Here is an 8,077-nt window from a genome sequence, read left to right as displayed (position 1 = left end):
GTCTTTTCGAAGAATTTATGGATTTGAGATTTTTGGATCCTTTAACTTCACTCATTTATGCCTAAATTTGTTCTAATGACTTATCTATATATACGCATTAGCTCAGTAGATAATCATTCTTTTGATGAAACTAAAGAGGATGAAGGAAGTAGAGTGATTAATTTGCTACAGAGATGGTGTAGTTGTTGCAATTGTCGCATAAGTAAGATGCTTCTAGAGGCACATCACAAGCTTTACCAAATATGTTACAAGTCAATGTCAAGCACAAACGATCCAAAGTTAAATCTGGAATGTACGCAGCTATTTCAACATGCCTTTGGATGTGATCTATATTGGATGAATATCACAAGAAATGAAGCACTGAGTATATTGAACAGAGTATGTGAGAAGTTAAATGACATAAGAATGCATTGAAGAGAATTTATTAAGGTAAAACCTTTAACCTTGATGCTTTCTCAATTGTTGATAAAGGCATGTCACCTGAATGTGATTCATTCTTCAACTTAGTGATTCCAATTGTGGTGAGTATAATATCATGATTGGTCTCAATCCTATGGATAGGGAAATAAAACATATACATATAATTGCAGTTATTCATACAAGTTGTGGGCTCAAACCTATGAGAGTGAAGTTGTAAATACCACTTCCAAAGTTAATCTTTGAAAAGTAGTTTGTTGTTATATCGAAGCATGTTTATGTTAAGGAAATAAATAAGTGTGATCCACCACATTGTCTTAACAAAGAGAATATTACTACTGCAAAAATTAATGCTTAATAAGCATACCTTTAAATTATTTTGTTTCCAAACCAGTTACTGAAATAATCACACCACATGGATCCTTGTTAGGAAATATCTCACAAGATAGTGCAAGTTCATTCCATAAAGAGAGAAAGACAACTTGAGAGAAACTGCAAGCGAGTGCGTAAAAGCATATTAGTTGGTTAATTTTAGATGAAAGGAAAAAAGTGTGAAAATTTATGAAAAACGGTACCTATCGTCAGTAATGTAGAACACTAATAGGTCCGACTCAGTATTGGTTTTCTGGTTCAGCACTTATCTCGGAGGTATGTAGTGGAGAACAACCATTATCATGTCTGAAAGTTGCATAATATAATACTTGAGTTAGATACTTGAGAAGCTACAATGGAAGAAGAATATGTTAGTAAAAAGGTGTACCGAAGAGTGTCGCCTAAAACATCCAAAATTGTGGAAAACTTAGACGTAAAATGAGATTACAATTCGCCTCTGTCAACCTTCTTTATGTAGGATGAGGTGTTGATGTTGATTTGCTTTTCATCAGGATAATACTGAAAATTTGCAGTCATCGGGGAAACCATGAGGTTGCTCATATCATAACACTCGTCTTCGGTAATGATTTCATCGAAATGATCAACGTTGTGTCCAAAAAATATAGCCTTCATTGTCAAACCCTTTGAAGAAATGGAAGAAGGTAATTAAATAAGCGAACAAACACTATGGATAAAAGAAGAATAAATACATACAATTGAAAAAAGATGTAGAAATTGTATGTGAACCTTCCCCATCGATAAGAAGTAGCCTTTGGTATTTTTTCTTGCCTTCTCTGGCATTGCAAGTATGTTTACTAATAACCTTAGCATGAACTGTGTGATTTCTGGATTTTGAGACCATGGAGTCGAAGTACACTTTTTGGGGACCCATCCTGCATACACCAGAGAAAATAATGTAAGTCAAGTAATTATATCTTTTGTGCACTTCAGTAGCTATGCTTGCACAAGTTTAATTCCACACGAATGTTTGAAATCGTGATTGTGATATTCTTCATAGCAATCCACCAAACAGAAAGTCAACACAAATGAAAAAAAATGTTGAAGTTCCTGATGAATGCCATAACAACCAGTATCAAGCATAGAGAGTTCAATTACACATTATAGACATTCTATCTATACTGCGTTACTGTCATGTGTTATTAATCCAGTCATCTGAAAGTTATCTTCAAATATGATTTTGTAATATATACTGGAAGCAAATTTCATGGTGAATGTTCCCTTGATTCATTAATGACTTGATTGCTTATTTACAATCATTTAAAATAGCCCAGATGGCATGAAAATTTTCGTCTCAAAGGTTTTGTGCCTTATATTTTAGGGAAATCTTTGACAATTAAAAAATTGTTGATATAATGATTTATATCTCTACTATTGGATATACAAAAGCAAAACATACTTTGATGGATTCCCATGAGACATTTGAAATATTATACGTGTTGTCTTGATTTTATACAGTAGGCAAATCTGCAGTCCCTTGCTACTGCATATTCATTATTTAAGTCTTTTACTCGTGCAAAGAGAGTTCTAATGCAAGTGTTGTACAACCGACTACCGAATTTAAACATATCTAAATTTTATCAAAAGAAGTTTATATTGTTAATCAAATGAAGATCAAACATGGGCTTTTTAGGTAAAATTAATTATTTAAGAATATTTTGTTCATATATCTCTACTGCCATAATTTAAATCACGTCAATTTCATTAATTAATTATTGGCTTTCATTTGACACATTCTCTGAAATTATTATATCCTTATCTGTCTTCATATAAATAAAGAGTTAGATTTAATTAGTAATGAACAGATTCTGTCATCTCCTTAAAAGTTGGCTTTAATTGACATCTCCTTAAAAGTTGGATATGTTGACACCTTCTCTTAACTAATGAGATAACAATATAAACTTCGATTGACAAAATTCAGATTTTATTCATAATTAATTAGGAAGAAGACCATTTTAGATAAGGTGTAAACATTGTACACAGGGACAGCATCATGCATGGAGACAAAGATGAAGGCAGTAGCAATGCAATTACTGTAGATTTTAATTAGAATGCAAATACAGAATACAAATATGGAGACAAATTCTTCACAACTTTTAACCCAAGTAATGCAATTACTTAACATTTCAAGTAACATGGAAAAACAAAAATAAATAAATATGGATACAAAGTCTTCACAACTTTTAACCTAAAGAAGATATTTACATATTGTAAAGTACAAATCTCCAATCAATGTAGAAGAACAGAATATGATACTTAGAATTTGGGAGAGAAAGAGCTTACACTTTAAAATAACCGCTGCTATAGATTTGAGCTTTAGTATTTGCAAACATGATAACCAACTCCTTTATATGTGGATAAGAAAATCAACATCAACGATATCAACATCAATAAATAATAATATTATGAAGGAGATGGGAATTTGTGATTAGTCATAAGACATGAGAGCACCATGACATATATTAAAATGAATTTAGCAAGCGCACAAGTATTAATATCAGTAATATTCTGAACAGTGAAAAAAGAAGATGTGAAACCAGTTGTAAATAAGCATGAGTCATCTAATCACAAGCCTACTGAAAGACAAGTGTTATAATAAGGTAAGCATGTGTAATTAAGTTTACAAATCAGTATGGAAGAAAGGGTAGCATTATGGGTTTAAAATTAATATGAGCTAAATGGGCCAAGTTCTATTACAATTAAGCCCAACAATATGATAAGCCCAACAAAATGAAGTCCAAATTCAAATCTATAATACTCTATATGAGTCCAAAACAACGAAGACAATATATATTTATTAAAAAATAAAAACAAAAAATGAATTCAAAATTAATGGAGGCAAAAGATATACATGCGGTGAACATCGTTGATGGAGGCAAGCTGGTTGAGAGAGGAAGAGGCGAAAAACGTTAGGTATTGTCTTTTGAAGCGAATCGAACAACAAACCCCAAAACCAGCATCTTATCTAACTTCACATCACAAAATAATAAAGAATGCAAGAAATACTCACACGAAAATCACTTATACCACCACCGCCACCTTCCACCGGTTACAAGGTGCAAATCCGATCAGCGATATCAAGTGACGAAGAACGGAGCAACATCAAGGAAAAAAAAAAGTGGATCAGATCTGAGGAATTTTAAAGAAGAAGAAACATGAAATAAACAAGGAAGGAGATATCGCATACACAACCAACAATTCCCTTTGATTCACATCGAATGACTCAGATCCAGGGGACTCGAGCTTTGCCCATTTGTTTATTATGCGGAGTGAGCAGCGCGATGTCGAGGAGCTGGAGATTTGTTCAGCTCAATGGTGTCGGGAAAGAAGAGAGGAAAGAGACGAGGTGGAGTGAGCTAGGGCTTCGAGGAAAGAAGACGAACAAGAAACAAAAGAAACGACCCAATTTTTCAGTAGCAGAAAGAAGCCCAACCTAGTTACATGTAATGACAAAATAGGTCCTATTTATTTGAGACTCTTTTATTTTTAAGTAGTAATAGATTTCAATTAAACTTGACATAAGGATTATGACTAGATAAATTGGACCATACATCTCTATGTATATTGAGAGATAATTAAGATGCCACTCCGATATTGAAGAATAATTAAGTATGGGTAGATAAATTGTTAAGAAATGCAGATCGGTAACTGTATAAAATATAGAATAGTTTTATTGGCTTTTATCATATCAAACCGTTATTATCAGAATCTTATGATAAGATAGAAACAAATCTATCTTTTCATATTCCTTATCATCTTTTCCGAATTCTAGTTAATGATTGGAAACTATTTCGTTATAAGATACGGAGTATAAACAACATTATTAAATGGAATCGGACCCAATATAAAAGATAATTGTATTGGTAAAAATCGATCTTATGTAACCGTAATAGTTGTACTATTATAAGTAGACACCCAATCAAAGTAATCCTCCCGTACATCTTCAAGTACAAATCAATATCAATTCCTTCATCAATTAAAGAAGTATAACATGTGGTCTTCTTCGTGGTTGTTGTTGTTGTAGTTGGCGTCAATGGTGGCTGTGTCGGTAGCAGCGACTAGGGAATTCCCAGAAGATTCAATTGGTGGAGGGTCAGACTGCGGTATCTTGCCGCCAATCCTTTGCGGTGGTCAAGAGTCGACGTGTAGTCCGTACATTCCGGCAGCCCTTTGCAGCCTTATCCAATGGCTGCCTTCTTCTTCCTCTTCTTCTTCCTTTTGTTCTTCATCTTCCTCCTCTTCTTCTTCCTTTCTTTCCTCTTCTTCATCTTCCGCTTGTTACTCTTCTTCTTCCTCTTCTTTTCCTCCTCCTCCTCCTAATACAGGAGCAGCAACGACTACACCCCCACCTCCGCCTCCTGTTATCAAGTATTGATACGAAATCTACTTGGAGGTCGATTCGTTATGGGCGCGGATCTGGATCGAGAACGTTCACCGGATCGTCGATTATGTTTAAGTGTTTAAGAACTAAAACAAGAGCGTGTTTGGACAAGAATGATAACGGCTCGTTGAGGTGCGAGCCCGGGCCGGGATGGTGCCAGTGCAAAAGAGGAGATAACTCAACTTCTAATTTGCATTCAACGTGATTGTAAAAGCAATACAAGAAGGCTATATATAGCCAAAGGAAACCTTCCAAAACCCTAGTGGGCTTGGACCTATTCTAACTAATGGGTCGGTCCTCTTAAGCATAAGAGAAAAAGACATCCAAAATAGAAAATGTGTAAAACATGATAATGCTAAATAATAATAATAAACATGTAATAGATATACACTAAGTATTCGCCAAGAAGGACGCCATGGTCGAGGTCGTATCACATTCGCCTCGAATCGAGTGATTGCAAGTCAGGATTGCATCATTCTCCCTCCCTTAGAATCGAAGCGTCCCCACTTCGAGCAGGTAGGAGCAAGGGAGATCAAGCGCGCAGACGTCAAAAAGTGCATGGAGTCTATGTACGGTACAAGACTAGATCTAGGCACAACAAAGTGTAAGATGAAAGGCTCTGGTGCTGGATTGATCTTCTTTTCTTGATTGGACACTTCTATAGCAATGTCTGTCACATCATATAGTTGAACCGAAGACCCCTCGGGTTCTTGTAAAAGTCATAGACACTTGTACTGGAACGTCAATCCCTTCACACTTGTATAATGAGTCACTCTCCGTCAGCATGGGAACATCTATTAACTCATCATCGAAATACTCATCAAAGATATGAGGTGATTCAAGCGCTGACTGCGTCGGTGTGCTAGGAATCTCTGCTGCATCTTCATGAAACATGGGTAGGGATGGAGGGATAGAACTCTCGGTCTCATCATAAGTCGGTTCGGTTGAGGTAACATGAACGAGAACAGTGGATGAAGCAATCACAAAATTAGGTGCCGGTGCAGAAGATGTAGGTATGAGGGGCGGCATCGGAGTAGAGACACGCATAATAGGGGAGATTGTGGCAATAGGCAAAGGTGAGCGCTCAGGAGAATGCTTAAAAGAGTGCACGGTGGAGACCAATGGTTGCGATCTTGATCGGCAGTGAGTACGCTCTAAGTATAGCCTACTTCGTCGGTTACAACTTGCAATATAGGTCATAGGTTCAACATCCGGAATAAAATGTTTTGTCATAACATAAACAAGTTGTTCCCAAGTGATGATGGGTTGCCAACGACGGTAATCACGATACTCCTCTTCATGATTCCACCATGTAATGGCATATTTGGTGAAGCAGCTGATTGCGACATCGCATTGCCCGACTTCATTGTAGTCTTTGTGGCTAAAGTAATCAGCCATGTGCCATGACCAATCTAAGAACTCATTCTCATACCCTTCGAAACATTGACGATGTATGTGAGCCATCTTAAATTTTCACAAATTCTTTTGTCTCTCTTTTTTTTACTAAAATCAATGCACTATTTTATTTCTTTTTTATAAACTCACTTTTTTTCCTTCTCTTCTTAATGAAAGCAAGCGTTACTTTTTCTTCATTCAATTCAAGAAAACTAATTAAATATTGAAACGCTTAACCTTTCGTATGCTTGCTGGTAACTCCAAAGGTTTTGAACTCTTCGTCTTTCTCTTTTATAAGAACAAGACTTTGACTCTTTCTCTTCAACCGTAACTCCAAGAATTCGGCTCTTTGTCTTCAACCGTAACCGCACACAAGCAGCCCAAAGGTCAAAGCACACTTGAAGGCAGTGATGGATGTTGTTAGTTTCCTGAACGTGTCGCTTTTGTAAAATTTGATTCTCCCTGATCCGAACTCCAAATGCAACGATTTCAATTCGAGGATTCCGATCGACGAGTCTAGTTTTCTCCCTCAAAATTTGAGATTGAAATAATAAAATATCATGCAGTTATGTCGAATCTCCCAAGGTGTCTCAGCCCAGAAACGGGAAGACTGTGTGTAGGTGCGGATGGTGATGAAGATGATGCGTGGTGACGAAGATGATGGAAAGTTACGGTGATGGGTGATGAAAACAGTACCTTGGATTGTGTGGATCGGGAGGTAAGCTCTGTTGGTGCGGCCTGATGTAGACGATGGTGACGGATGAGGGAGATGATGGTTGGTGATGGATCGGGTCGGAGCGGGAGGCAAGCCCCGTTGGTGCGGCCTGATGGTGATGATGACTTTGGTGGCTCGATCGGCTGGCGCTCTGATACCAGTTGATACAAAATCGACTTGGGACTATTCCTCTCGTGCGCGGATCTAGATCGAGCACGTTCACCTAGTCGTCTTTTGAATATGTTTAGTTGGATGCGTGAGGCAAACATTGCATAGGATGCATACCATTTTCAGCACCACCACCTGAAGTGGACAGTAAGGACGACATCACGCCGCCGCCTCCTGCTACCGACTATCCTACCAGTGGATGGATCACCCCACCCGACCTTTGCCCATCAGCGTCGCCAACCTCACCTTGATCACGATTCTATTCATTACTTTTTTTTATATTTATTTATTACTATGTTTTATTTAGGGTTTACTGTTTAGTATATATTTATTTCTATTGCTCAATTTCATCTTTATACTTATGTTGCAATGCAATCTACGATACCACTATATATATACATAAGATGTTTCCGGTGCGATTAATTTTCGGGGACTGTGCGGACTATCACAACTGGTGCACTTTTCAACATATTATTGGTGCATTCTGAGTACACTATCAAGTGTACTATTGGTCCACTCTTTGTTAGTGCACTCGTCGGTGTAATAAGGTGCACTTTCTAGTAGTGCACTGGTGCACTCCTTTGTGTACTAAGGTGCACCTCCCAGTACAT

Source organism: Phyllobates terribilis, unplaced genomic scaffold, assembly GCF_046119375.1.
Source record: "Phyllobates terribilis strain yellow unplaced genomic scaffold, ASM4611937v1 Scaffold_5110__1_contigs__length_54352, whole genome shotgun sequence".
Taxonomy (NCBI): domain Eukaryota; kingdom Metazoa; phylum Chordata; class Amphibia; order Anura; family Dendrobatidae; genus Phyllobates; species Phyllobates terribilis.
The sequence above is the reverse complement of the archived record's forward strand: the minus strand, read 5'-3'. Positions refer to the sequence as shown.